The following is a 15,472-nucleotide window of genomic DNA, read 5'->3' on the forward strand; positions in this document are numbered from 1 at the left end:
AATAGGAAATGAGCACCACAATAATTGAAGTAAATAATTGAGCATCCTACAGGTTAGAATGAGGTTCTTGCAGTGTGCTTATCCCCTGCAAATCAATTTTGTCCTATTTTAAGTATGATTGCAGAGTAGCTTTAATTTTTATCGCCACATAAATAGTATAAAATAGGTTTTATTGGTGCCACGGTCCCTTTTTGCAGGGAGATGGTCTTGTAACCATTGGATGCACCAAAAGACAACTCTACTGCTTAGCTACATCTGTGGACATGGAGGGATTAAGTTTCTGCAAGCAGAGCTGCCAGCAGTGTATTTCTGTAGTGTGCACATTTCCAAGGCAAGATAGGTCTCTCTGAGGAAAGAAAACAAAGTATTACCCAGGGGCGTTTGGGACATTTCTAAGAAATTGCCTTTTCTTTGATGAAATGCAGTTTCATCAAAACATTTTTTTTTTTTATTATTTTTCTTGAAGCAAACTAGATATCAATTTTCTCAGAAAAGGCATTGGGGTGCAGACAGGATTTCTTGTAGAATTGAAAAGAGATGGGGATAAGGGACACAGAGCCACCATCCCCTATTTCAAAGTGCTATTACCTCAGTGGGAAAGAGACAGGAGGCTCTGAATTTTGTATTCCCAACACAAACAGCTAAATTGGAGTGGTCTAGGTGCCATAAGGAAGCAACATGAGCCACCACTTGCTTTCCTTGCTCCACAGTTTTTGTTGGTACCAGTTTGCAAAGGGAGCTCAAGAGGCACCTGAGCTCCAACCATGTCCCCTTCAGAAAGTGGCTGAACCACTCAGGGGCTGAGATCCTGAAATGTTTTGGAAATTTCTTGGATTTTTTTTGTCAGAATATGTTAGAAACCAACCTTCCTTCCTTCCTTCCTTCCTTCCTTCCTTCCTTCCTCCCTCCCTCCCTCCCTCCCTCCCTCTTCTCCCTCTTCTCCCTCTTCTCCCTCTTCTCCCTCTTTCTTTCCCTCCTTCCCTTCCCTCACTTTATTCCACAATTAATGTTTTTTTAAGTTTTTCTCCACACACAGACATATTATTTTTCAAATCCCACTTTATTTTTTGCCAAGACAGAAGAGCTGCTTCCTGCCCCGCTCTGATATTAACTGCTTGGTTCCTCAGGTTTGATCCCATTGTTGCTCCCTGCACATAAATCTTGTTTAGTCAATAGGATTTGCCTGCCTGAAGGAATGCATGATCAACTGCATAGAGAAGCATAAAATAGATTTTTCTGTTTCACATCCTTAAAAAGGTTTTTTGTAGGGAAATAATTCCCAAAGCTGTTTCTGGCTAATATTTCTTTTTCCTCACTGAACTATTTTCTTACTCTTTTGGCTTGCTGAAGGATATGAACTGGAATCTCATTTATCAAGTCTTTTGGTCTAAATTTTACTTTTCCTTCTATTTTCTGAGTTTGCTGTACTTTAACATTTATTTCAACATTTTATTTCAACACTTTGGCTTGATGCTTTCTCTCTCAAGAAGTTTGAATCCTTGATTCAGACAGGCTGAGCAGTCCAGCACACATTGAAGAAATCTGGCAATATTCCAGAAATCCTTAGAGTATTGCAATATGAGATGGAATATTGCAGGCAAACTGGAGAACTCACAGTGTAAAACCCTCAGAAGTCTTTAATGACTATGAAATAGATTCAATAACCTGGCCAGAGGGGATGCTTCCTCCAAACATCCTTTTCTGTGCCTTGGTTGGTTATGTCACTGCTTAGGGCACCTATCTAGCTCTAAGTTTGAATGCTGACAATTATTTTAAAAGTATTTAAGCCCTTGAGCTGAGAGTTTGCAGGAATATGTTGCCTATGTTAATTATATTTAAAAAAAATTTCGGAATTTGATTTCTATCAGTTCATCTTTTGGACAGTGGCCAACACTGTAATTTGTGCAGCAGGAGAGGGGAAATTAGATTTTATATTTATCTCTATTTCACTGCTTATTTCAATGTTGCCCTCACAGTTTTTGTTTTGTCCTGAATCCTTTCTGTTCACAATAAATTAATTCACATTAGATGACAGTGCTCAAGATGTCTGCACACCTCTGACTTAGGCCATGGTTTAATAATATTCCCAACCTTAAATCCTTTTCCCTCTCTGAATAGATCTTGGCATTTTGTTTGCCTCCTGATCCCTGCTGTGCACTGAGCAGATGTGTTCATGGAGTGGTCTTCAGTGACAGCAAGATCTTTTTCTTGAATAATTACAGTTAATTTATAACTCAGCTATGCATATGAGCAGCTGAATTGTCCTTTCCAGCATGTGTCTCCTCAAATTTGTCTGCAGTGAATTTCATCTATCATGAATGTTGTGCTGAGTGTTCAGTCTGGCCATCTAGAATTCTCCAAAGTCTTATTTAGTCTTGGCCAATCTAAATTATATCACATAAACTGCATTTTTCCTGGAAAAACAAAAAAAAATTTAAAAAAATTGCTGCTGAAAGCCTTGTTCCAGATTATTCACAATAGTTTTTGATATTTGTCTCAGCTGCTGCCTGGACTTTGCAAGATATATTTCATATCAAAAAGAAAGTAGAAGCCATCCTCCAAGGAGTTCAGTTTTGAGGCAAGGGATCCACAATAAAACTGAAATATTCAAGGTGATCATTAACTACACCTTGCTAAAATAAAATAGATTTTTAAAGTTAACTATATAATTTTTGATGACTTTTGGTAAAAAAATCCCCAACTTTTCATAATTACACTTCAGGTACTCAGGGTCCCTATAGGAACATTACAGAGCTTCAATCTTTTGTGGATTCCTTTGACAATTATCCATTAAATGCGACTCTCGAGCCTCACCCTTTTTTTATCTTTTTACCAGTTTTTGACTCCAGGCAGAACCTTACCCCATGACAGATGACTTTCTTAAGCAGCTTCTTGTAAGGAATGCTGTTAAAAGCTTTTTAATAAATAATGTTAACTGCTTCTCCTCTCACCACTCCTTTACCAACATCCTCAGGCTCAGACCCAGCAGCCAATCCCTATTTAGCAGAACATTTTGTCATGAACTAAAAACTAAACAGACATCCCAGAGTTTGGTGGAGGAGAATTGTATTTGTGGGGTTCCTAGGCAAAGGAAGGAATGATGAATCTGACTCCATGTTCTTAGAGAGCTAATTTATTATTTTATAATACTATTATCTATTATATTATTATATTATTTATTAGTATATTATTAAAGAATACTAAACTGAACTATACTAAAGAATACAGCAAGGATACTTACAGAAGGTTAAAAAGATAATAATGAAAACTCCTGACTCTCTCCAGAGTCCAACACAGCTTGGCCCTGATTGGCCAAAGAGTGAAAACAATTCACATGAAACCAATGAAACAATCACCTGTGGGTAAACAATGTCCAGCCACATTCCAAAGCAGCAAAACACAGGAGAAGCAAATGAGATAATTATTGTTTTCCTTTTTCTCTGAGGCTTCTCAGCTTCCCAGGAAAAGAATCCCGGGCAAAGGGATTTTTCCAGAAAATGTGATAGTGACAGAGGAGAGCTGGGTTTCACCATGTTTCCAGCTTTGCTGAACAGGTGATTTGCAAAGCAGATTAAGCTGAGCAGGGACTTGGACATCCAAAGTATTCTTTATTATGTTATCTTAATCTCTCAGCCTTTTGCCTTCATCTTTTTTTTCATCCCAGCCACCTGCTGTGTGTGTAATCCACGGATTGGAATTCTCCTGGGATGCTGACCTGTGCTTTGTAACCTGCCTGCCCCTTTGTACAAGGAGACACCCACCCCCACTTGATTTCCTAAAGAAGTGTTGGGGATGTGTGTAGTAAAGCAGTAGTAACCTTTCCTGTAGTTTGGAATGTCAGAGAACTTTCCTGAGCGCTTGGGTGCTGTTTATGAGGGTAACATTGGCAGGCTGGGAGAGATGGGGCTGTTCAGCCTGGAGAAGAGAATATTCCAGGGGGATTTTTCCAGGGCCTAAAATGATTCCAGAAGAGCTGGAGAGGGACTTTGGACAAGGGATGGAGTGACAGACAGGACACAGGGAATGGCTTCCCCCTGTCAGAGGGCAGGGATGGATGGGATATTGGAATTAGGAATTGTTCCCTGGGAGGGTGAGGCCCTGGCACAGGGTGCCCAGAGCAGCTGTGGCTGCCCCTGGATCCCTGGCAGTGCCCAAGGCTGGGTTGGACAGGGCTTGGAGCAACCTGGGATAGTGGAAGGTGTCCCTGCCCATGGCAGGAGCTGTAAGTAGATGATCCCTGATGTCTCTTTGTCTGGGATTCTGGGAATATCCTCATGGAACTGAGATTCCCACATTCCAGCCTTGCCTAGCCCTGCTGGAAAAGTGACCATCCATTTTGCCTGGAAGCAGGATGGAAACTGTTCATTTTTCTGTAACTAATTCCCAATGAGAGGAGGTTTCAATGTGTCACTAGCAATCTAACATTCATGGCAGCCCACAGAGCACCCAAACAGCTTTTAGCTGCAGTTCTGTTTTCTTCCTTCTTTGCTCAATTTATGCCAGACCAATATTCTGCAAAGTATTTCAGTATCTGGCAGCACAGAAGATTGATGTAGATCAGGCTTCTCAGTTTCCCCCATCACCAACTTGGCAATGACAGCCAAAGAGAGGAGCCTTTTACAGCACTGAATGAAGAATAAATCTATACAAATTTAATTAACCTCTGCAGAGTTTATTGAATCCTAACCAAGTTTAGTCACAGTTCTGTAAGTTTGGAAGTGCTTGGCATATTTTTGACTCTTGTACAATAGTTTGAGCTGGCTATATATACCAATCAAATTTGTAAAATGAAATTAATAGTTGCTCTTATTGGGGTTTACTGGTGTAGGAATTGCCACCTACATATACAAGCAAAAAACCCATTTCTGCTATAAATACAGCTTTTATTTATTTTTCTGGAATTCAGATAACTAAAAAAGAGGAAAGCCAAAATCAACCAAGGTGACATGAATCAATGGATGGAAACAAAATAGCAACATTCTTTATTTTTATTCTGACTGGGTTTAACACGACTGGTGCTCTTTGGGTCCCAAAGATGTCAATGTGAGTTATGTCAGCTCATGCTGAAAGAGTGGATTGAAAATGAGTTGTCTGGATAAATCCACCCCACCTCCTCTGTTTCAAGAGGATTGAGTTAAAAACCTTATTCCAGCACTAAGGACCCCTCAGTGCCACCTTTGTTGTTTATTGTTGTTCAAGGCTGTCACTCCTCCACCTCGGGGTCACCGACCAAGGCTCACTGCACAAAGGGGGTGGGCAGGAGGTGTTTTGGCATTGAAAGATTGGCTCTGAGAATTTCAGGAGGGAATTTTGCTGGAGGGAAGTCTAAGGAAGGAATAAAACTACGCTGGAACAGGCAGAAAGTCTTTGCTGAGCTGCTGAGGGAAGCCAGGAGGCAGCTCCTTGCAGTAAGGACACACAGATAAAAGGTGTCACAGACGCAATTTATGAAAAATCCTTTCCTTAGGATTTTTCCTCCCGAGAAGCTGAGAGGCCTCAGGAACAAAATGTAACCAATGGTTATCTGCTGCTGTGGAATGAAACAGGTGCATCTGGGATTGGCCTCATGTGGTTGTTTCTAATTAATGGCCAATCACAGTCGGACTCTGTCCGAGCCACAAGCCTTTGTTATCATTCCTTCTTTTTCTATTCTTAGCCAGCCTTCTGATGAAATCCTTTCTTCTATTCTTTTAGTATAGCTTTAATGTAATACATATCATAAAATAATAAATCAAGCCTTCTGAAACATGGAGTCAGATCCTCATCTCTTCCCTCATCCTAAGACCCCTGTGAACACGGTCACAGACAGGCAGAAATAACCAAAACCTTCTTTTCCACACACATTCTGATCCCTTGCCCAAGCTCTAAGTGAAATACAACTACTTCTGCTGTGTTGGTGACTCTTTCTAACAAAGTGGAAAAGAGTTCTTGCACCTGCTTTTCTTCCTCTGCAGTTAAATCCTTCTCCAGGTGTTTTTGTCCTTTCCTAGAGGCCCTCAGGAAGACTCTTTGCCTGTCTGACTTAATTTCTTAGAGTCAGACAGCAAAATAAAATGCTTTAAAGAGGTCTCATGAGGAAGCCAGGTGTGACAAAGAGCCAGAGCTTTAAACAGGATCTCAGCTGGATGCTTAGTCTGATGTCCTTAGTGCCAGCCCAGATTCTGGCTTTATACCAAAAAGAGGGATTTTTATGGAATAACACTGCAGGAACCACAGAGGGGATCCATCAGTCATTGCCCATCCAGTGTTGTCATCCCAAGGGGAAAACAAGGTTCTTTTCCATTAAAAAACACTTTAAAAACATTGTTGTCACCTCCCTCCTCAGGAGTTTAAGGGAACAAAGTATTTCTACTTGTGAAGGTGGTCTGAGTGGATAAAGCCCTGAATGAAAATCTGGCCCTGAGGGTCTCATGCCCAGTTTCTGGTCTGCCACCCACTTTCCTCATCTGCCTCTCCACTCTCACCGTGGATCTCTCTCTCAAACAATGTATTTATCTCTTTATCATTTTGCTTTTCTGCAGACATTTTAGCTCCTCTTTCTGATTTCTTTGAGTAAGATTTAAAGAGTAAAATAAGAATACATTAGAGCTGTAGGGTTTTCTTTTTCCAATTTTCACCATTAAAAATACTACATGTTCTATCTTTTTAAATGAATTCTCCTTTTTTTACCTTCCAATACCTGAAAGGAGCCTACAAGAAAGCTGGAAGAAGTCTTTCTATGAGGGCATGGGGTGACAGGACAACAAAGAATGACTGCAAATTGAAAGAGTAGATTTAGATGGGATGTTGGGCAGAAATTCTCCCTGTGAGGGTGAGGAGCCCTGGCACAGGGTGCCCAGAGAAGCTGTGGCTGCTCCTGGATCCCTGGAAGTGCCCAAGGCCAGGTCAGACAGGGCTTGGAGCAACCTGGGACAGTGGAAATTGTCCCTTTCCATGGCAGGAGGTGAAACAAGATGATCTAAGGTCCTTTCCAACAAAAAAACATTCTATGGTTCTGTGTTTCCATGCTTTTTTACAAAGATTCATCATAACTTTGCTATTTTTAAAAATCTAATATAAAGCATGTTATTTTGCCACTCATGAACTCACTTGTTTTCTCCAAAGGGATTTAAGCTCAGAATATCTAAAAGCCCTTGTAAATCTCCAGAGTAAATATCATGGTCAAAAAGTTCATTTCTTTGCCACATTGTGACTTTCTGCCATATACTGAAAGGTCAAATGTGCAGCAGATTTACTGAGGCCAGGAAAATATCCTCATAAATTTTGCCTCCCTCCTGTAAAGGGCCAGATACTTACCTTATTTTTCTATTTTTCACACCTCCATAAAAATATATAAATGTACTAAAAGACAGGAAGACTTTATGTCCCCTAATTAATAATATCCTTGAAAATAGGAACAAAAGCAACCCCAGAAGCCTTTGAAAGGGAAGCACTTCACTGCACATGTTTGTCTTGCTGCAGAGACAGGAGAAGAAGAAATGGGATAAATAATGATGATAGGATGCTCTGTGTGGAAAGTGTTCAGATGTTGTGGAGATGATCTTGGCATTGGTATAAAAGACTCCAAAGCAGAAGAAAAGTGATCTTGGACTAGTCCCAAAATTTCAAGTCTACTTGTGAAGCACAGATAACTCTTGCTTCCCCTTTTGACTTTAAAACACCGATTTCTGGAGCTGCTGCTCACATCACACCGAGCTCCTCTTCTCTGTCTGACCAGAAATGGAAGACTCTCAGTGCTGAAATATCTTCTTTCAGATCATCAGCTGGCAGAAGCCATCCATTGGCCATTACACACCTCTTTGCACCAGCTGAGCTTCTGACCACAGATGTGTTTTCCTGGCAGTGAGCAGGAAATGAGAATTCAAGTGAAGCAGTAAGAGCTCTCTATTAATTATTCATGAGAAGAAGAAGAAGAAGAAAGAAGAAAAAAAAAAACAAAAAAGAAAAAGATGAGGAGGAAAAAGGTGGAAAAGAAGAATAAAGAAAGAAAAAGAAGAAGAAAAAGAAGAAGAAGAAAAAGAAAAAGAAGAAGAAAAAGAAGAAAAAGAAAAAGAAAAAGAAGAAGAAAAAGAAGAAGAAGAAAAAGAAAAAGAAGAAGAAAAAGAAGAAGAAGAAAAAGAAGAAAAAGAAGAAAGAAAAAGAAAAAGAAAAAGAAAAAGAAAAAGAAAAAGAAAAAGAAAAAGAAAAAGAAAAAGAAAAAGCTACATTGTCCTATTCATAGAATGTCTTAACTTTGGATCCCTCTGTGGCACAGGGAGGCAGGAGTGCCCACACTGCATTTCTCCTGATTAGGGGAAACAGTTTCAGCATGGCTCAGAGCCTTTGGTGACTCATTTTTCATTCCATGTGTGCACTCATGTGCTTCACTCACCCTTAGTCCAGCTGGAAAGGATGTGGAGAGAGGAGAAATCCAAGCTAATGTTTGAAAACCCTTGAATGTAGAATAAGCTAAACCAGTGTTTTCTGTAATTGGGGAACAAAACAGGTTATATGTCATATTTTGGGACCAAGAGGCAAAAACTGGCTCTGTAATGGAGCTGGAGATGTTGGTTTTGCAATGACAAAATTCCTCCACTGGCTTATAAACTCTGTGTATCATTAGATACTTGATTTTCAGCTTGCATGGAAACACTGCTGCTCATGGTGCCTCCAAATAAAACAAGATCTCAGGCAAGAAAAATCCCTTCTTTAAGCCAAATGGAGAAAAAGCCTCAAAAACTTGACATGATTTTGTGTAAAAATAATACAGTGGCTGCTTGAAGTCAGTCAAAGATTTCAATAGTCAGAAGGAACTAGGAAAGAGAAACACTAAAAGTTAAAGTGCAGATGAGGAGGGCATGAAAATGCAATTTATCACCTGCTTATGAGGTTTGTTACATGAACATCAACACCAGGTGGGTTTTTTGCATATATTCCTCATCTTTTCCAGCAAAACATCATCAGCCTTCACAGTGGCTCAGTGCACCAGGATACAGGATACTGGCACTTCCCAATATATCAAATATAGACCCTCACATTTTGCAGTAATGGTCATTACTCTGGGCTATTGTGCAAATAGGTTTGAATGGATCTTTTAAAATCCCACTTTAAACACTGCCAGGAAATGAGGGATGTGTGATCTAGTTGCAGGAAGAGCTGGGGAAAGGAAAATGTATTATCCAAATGTGCATTTAGCTCAGAAGGGGCACTGAATACTCCCAGCCCTTGTGAGCAATACCACGAGATTAACTCACTGCAGGCTGTCAAGGGCTTGTCAATGTACAATGTTTAATTATATATATCTTATGTTATAATTACACCTCGTTAGAAGCTTGGCTTGTTCCATTGTCAAGGCATGTTAATAATTGCCATTTCTAGATAAACCACAACCAAACACAAAATACCTATTAGGATGATTATCTTTGTAAGTAGAAAAGAATTAAGCTCAAATTAGGTTTGTTTCCTTTTTTTTAAGGCAGCTAATTATTTAATTTTCTTCTGCTTACTTTACCGGGGTTTTGTTGAGGATAAACATATTTTCTATCCTGGCTTTTAGCCAACAAAAGGAAGAAGATGGAGGGTAAAGGAGGAGAGAACCTTGATTTGTAGCCTTCATTGCATAAAGGCATAATAATTATCTATTCCTTTGTTCTGCCTTCCTCAGGTAGGAAAAATGATCATTCCTAAGAAACAGGATTGCCATACCTGGTGACACAGATCCAGTACAACCACTGCTGTTAGCTGGCTCTCATTAATAACTACAATATTCCTGTCCAAGCCTAATTAATTTAATTTTACATATGTTGGAGCTTTTCCCAATTTCCTTCTGTTACTCAAAGTGCCATAACTTGGGATTCATAGGTTGTTTTCTGGCACTTCTTAGTCACTTTTTAAAGAAGAAAGGTACTTATACTCTTAGATCCTTTATTTAGAAATGTAGTGTTTAGTTTCCATTCCACAAGTAAGTGATGGAGAGAAGCTGATCCTTAGCTCGAGTACTTTGCCCCCCTGCTCTGTGACCTCTGGAAACAGTCTTAGTAGAAAATGAAAATAAAATTTCCATTTGAAAAGGGGAATATTATTATTCAGTACTTTTTATTTTTTTAATAGTATGGGGGCCCTTCATGTGTGTTAGGTCACAGAGACTCATCAGGTCCTCAGTGGAAGTTATTTAAACATTCGATTTTTCTTGGGTTTTGGCTCATAGGAATTGCACTGTTTGGCACCAGACATAGACCTGATCCTTTTTCTAGCTGGAATTCTCATCAGAAAGTCTCTCACACCTGCCCAAATGCTACTGAGGGCCTAAAATAGAAGCACTGAGGTCACATCTGTTCTGCACACTGAGAGGAAAGGGTGGGAACTTCAAGGCAATGGGAATGAAAAGGAATTTGTCAGTATTGTGGTGGCTACCAGTAGGAACTCTGCCTGTCAGCAGGGCATCACAATCAAAAAAAACCCCTCAAAAACCCCCTCACCATATGTGGGTTTATCTAAGCTATGTCCTTACAGAGGAGTCATGGATGAAGAAGTGGAAATTAGCAACAGCAACGTTTTGGCTTCATCACTGGAATTTTTAGAATTATTTGCTGCATAATTTTTAAAAGTAGCAAGGTGCAGCTTCTCCACTTGTCTGGAGCTTTTCCACTGGTAGAATGGTGCCTGGATATCCTAGTAATGGTCCAGTGAATGGGGAATAATTAGTATTGACTCTATGATTATAGGAGGTTGATATATTATATTATATTAATTATATTAATTATATTATATTATATTATATTAGATTAGATTAGATTATTCATAACTCTTACAGATAGTCTGATACAGTTTGGACCTAGTTGGTTAATCTATCTAAACACTAGCTAGTGTTTAATTAAGAAACCACTCTTTGGTAAACAATCTCCATAACACATTCTACACGTGCACAACAACAGGTGCAGCAAGTGGAGATAAGAATTGTTTCTCATTCTTTTCTCTGAGCTTTCTCACACCTTCCCAGGATAATCCTGGGACTGAGCTCTCTCTGTTCAGAGGATATGTGATTACTACACCTGGAAACCAGCAGTGCTGAGTGACTGGGAGCCAGCAGCTCAATGGGGACAAGGGAGAACTTGCAGTAAAGCCTCAGGTGGGGTCATTGCATGGCTCTTGTGTGGGGCCCAAATATATGGAATATAAACGGGAACCAGGCCACAGCAGGTGTAAGGTGGGATATTGTATTTGTGGGGTGCCCAGATGAAGGAGGGAGTGATGAATCTGACTCCATGTTCTCAGAAGGCTAATTTATTATTTTATGTTACTATATTACATTAAAGAATACTAAACTAAACTATACTAAAGAATACAGAAAGGATACTTACAGAATACTAAAAAGATAATAATGAAAACTCCTGACTCTTTCCAGAGCCTTGACACAGCTTGGCCCTGATTGGCCAATGAGTCAAAACAATTCACATGAAACCAATGAAACAATCACCAGTTGGCAAACAATGTCCAACCACATTCCAAAGGAGCAAAACACAGGAGAAGCAAATGAGATAATTATTGTTTTCCTTTTTCTCTGAGGCTTCTCAGCTTCCCAAGAGACAAATCCTGGGCAAAGGGATTTTTCCAGAAAATATGAATGTGACAGTGGGACAGAAGAACGAATGGTGCCTGAGGTTTATTTTAATTGGATCCTCCCTGTTTTCTTACTTAGCAGAATTTTGGGCATAAAGAAATAAGCTCAGTCTCTGTAGAAATGTTTGGAGACCCAAGTGAGTGGGGGTGGCAGAAAAGGGAGGGATCTCTTACTTGGTCAAACCCATCCCTGTTGTATTTCTCCCCTCCTTTGCACTCTCTAAAAGCACACTCAGGTTTTCCTCAGGAAAAATTCCCCAAATCTAGGCCCCAAATTCATAGAAATGAAGATGTAACTATCATTTGCAGAGAGTCTTGTCCTTTAACAATCAGACTGGATGATCTTAAAGGTTATTTCCAACCTTAATCCATGACTCCATGATGCTGCAGCCACATTACAACAGGGCAGCTCTTTGTGTCTCAGGTCTTGGAGCGCCTTTGCTGTCCTCCCCTGAGTTCCTGCAACATCAAAACCTTGTTTGCCAGGAAGCAAAATATCAGGAAGTGATAGAGCAGGACAAACCCTCAGGAGGCTGGAGAGCTGCAGGATAAATTTGGGGGCAGCATGGGCCTGCTTTGCCAACAAACAGCCACTTTTTATGAGACAGTCCTATTAAATAATGATGACTCACTCTCCAGACAGTAATTTATTTATATGCCTTCTTTAATGGTTTGCAAATCACTGCTTTAAAAAATGTCCAGCTGGAAGACAGGGAGGCTTGGGAGACAGGGAATCAGCTTGATAGAGAATCAGATTAAATAAAAATGACATGGAATTTGACAGCCAGGACACGTGGTTGGAAATAAAAAACACCACCATCCCCCGAGCAGAAATGCAGCCTCATTGCTGGGACTGGTTGCTGTAGCTTGAGATTCCAGGTTTTTACTGGATCCAGCAAGACAAAAACATTGAGGAAGATGGGAGGAGGAAATGAGATGTTGGCTGATATTTAGTGACAGCATTTCTTCCAGTCTGAAACATTGATGAGCTTACATTTTTTCAAGCCAGAAGGGATTACTTTGATATCATAGTCAGAATTGAAAAACATAAAAAGAAATGTTGTGCCTTGTAAGAACAGACCAGTAGAACCAGTAAGAGACAGAAGATATTTTTACATTATAATTAATATTGGAGAAATGAGTAAGGTTCACACACAGAAAATTAGCATATCAACCAGAGGGGAGATTTCAGTGCAGGTTGTAGCAGATGTGACAGCCAGGGCTTGGTATCTGGACTGGCAGGAAGGTAAGGACCAGTGGAACGGGCAAGGCTACAATTCCTGTCTGATTTCTAATTCTGCCACCAAGGATGTCCCATGCCTGTGTGCCTTGAGTCCCCCAGGAGTGTGTGGAGGGTCATGTCCTCCTCCTAAGGTCCATTCAGTGTCATGGATACTGATGCCTGAAGTTTTAGCTTTCATATTTTTCAGATCCTATGCTGCCTTGTTGTGGAGCTCTGAGCTTCATATTAAGTGTTAGCAAGTTCCCTTCACAGGGTCGTTAGACAAAACAATCCTTTTCCAACTTGAGAAACAAGGGCAGCCATTACAGCCTCAGGCCCAAAAAGCACAAACAACTGTGAATGGAAGAGAGCAGACAGGGAGGATGGGGCTTTATAACCTGAAGCTGTAATTGGACAATTAACTCCAAGATGTAAATGGAGCAGAACTTATAAAAGTGAGAGACCCCTGTGACCAATTTTCCATTTTGTGACCATTTTAGGTCCATCTTGGGTGCAGCCCTGGCTGGGCTCTTGTGCTGCCCAGGGTGGATCCATTGAGGCCTTTTAATAAATCCCTGCTTTATTCTTTATCTGTCTAGTCTCTGTTCCAAATCAGCCTCTCAAGGCATCAGTACAAACTGCTTTATAGAGGGCCAAAGTGGGAATTACCAAGGGTCTGACTCAGTTTTAAAGATGATGGAACTGAGTTTTAAACATATTCATGGTGCATTTTAAAATTCCCCCCTTAACAGCAATTAAAATCTAAGTATTTTAGGGGATGCTCTCTGCCACTGTCCCAGCAGCTCCTCCATTCCCCTCATGCCTGTGAATCCTGGACATTTCTGCAGCAGCTGTGCAGCCTAGAACAGCTCAGCTGCTCTTGGCATTTTGCTTTGAGATGATTATTAACTGTAATAGAACCTGGGATTTTTGACACTACTTCCATATCTGAGCACCTGCCTTAATCTGTGCCTGGGTGCACAACCTGCATTCTGTCCCTGCCTGGAGCTGGTGCTTAAAGCCTTCATGGGAGTTTCACTGTTTGCTGGACAGCAGGAACTTGACCAACTCCCTTAGAATCATAGACTCACTTAGACTGGAAAATACTTTTAAGAACATAGAATTCAATTTTCACACAGCACTGCCAGAGTCACCACTAACCCATGTCCCCAGGTGCCACATCCACACGGCTTTTAAATACCTCCAGGGATAGGAACTCCACCACTTTCCTGGGCAGCCTGTGCTGGGGCTGGACAACCCTTTCTGTGAAGAAATTTTCTCTGTATTTTCCCTGGCAAAATTGGAGGCTATGTCCTGTTACTTGTTACTTGGGAGAAGAGACTCCTTGTTACGATCTCGTGTCAGGGAGCTGCAGAGAGCCATGAGAAGCTCCCTAATCCTCCTTTTCTCCAGGCTCAGCCCCTTTCCCAGCTCCCTCAGCTGCTCCTCACTCTCTTTAGAAGATAAATTACAGCTGTTCTGACAACCTGGCCAACAAACACCAGGACTGTCTATTGCCCCTCCTTATAGGGGGCAGATGTTTCACTGCAGATTTAAACAGAGCCAGCCCCAGCCTGCCCTGCCCAAGCTCTCAGCTGGCTGGGCATGAGCCAGCCCTGTCAGGAACCACAGAGCTCCAAGCCATGCAGGGTTGCTCTCCTGCAGATGCACTAATGTGGTTATGCAACTTCTGGTGGGGAGCAATGAGAGGAGCTCAGGCCCTGGTGAGCGTTGACATCACCACAGTTTCTCCTCCAGTGTTTATATATTGATGTTTCACTTAGCTTGGGGTTTCCAGAAAGCTCCTGAGATGCTTCAGTCTGAGAAATCTGAGTTCCTGTGTTTTATCCCCCTCCCAACCACTGACATTGAAATCCCCCTTGCCTTGGTTGACATTCTCTGCATGTTCATTTTTTAGGGGTATCCTGAGCTCCTCTGAAGATTCAGAGGTCCTTTCATGGGAAGCCAAATGCAAATGGAAAGAATGATTCATTATTAACAGAATTCTCCTAATTCCAGGATAGTAAAGGAGCACAGACTGCTGTAATTTCCACAAATTAATATTTCCCATGTTTTTTCACTTGTCAGGAGGACAGGGTAGCACATCAGTTAAAAACAATTTTTTGATAAATCCAGAGGCATGACATCAATTGATGCTGTGGATCTGGGCCACAACCTGCACCTGCTCCCAGGTGACCACCTTGTCCCTGGGTAAGTGGTTGTCCTGATGGAAATCATTGCCTATCTTTGCCTTTGCAAAACTTGACACCTTATCTCAGGAAGCTGTGTGCTTTTAAGAGTAAAATGAATGCACCTCTGGAATTAATTAATGCTGTAGAAGGGGCACAGGTACTTGACTTTGAATAAACCCCTACCCTAAATATCTGTGAAGTGACTTTGAATTTTAGACTTTGGCAGACACTGGTGACTTTTGCTGCTGGACACAGACATGACACAGGGCTCTGATAAACCACTGAATTCAGGCTTTTTTAAATGACCATTAAATTTGATTAAATATGCTGCTTCCAAAAATAATTACATCAAAATTAGGAGGAAATCCAATGATCTTCTCACATCAGTTCTTTGCTCCTGTGATTCTAAACCTGTGTTTATTTGGGCTGAGTTTTTGCTGTGAATTTCAGGGACAGAGAA

The sequence above is a fragment of the Agelaius phoeniceus genome, chromosome 4 (genome assembly GCF_051311805.1).
Source record: "Agelaius phoeniceus isolate bAgePho1 chromosome 4, bAgePho1.hap1, whole genome shotgun sequence".
Taxonomy (NCBI): domain Eukaryota; kingdom Metazoa; phylum Chordata; class Aves; order Passeriformes; family Icteridae; genus Agelaius; species Agelaius phoeniceus.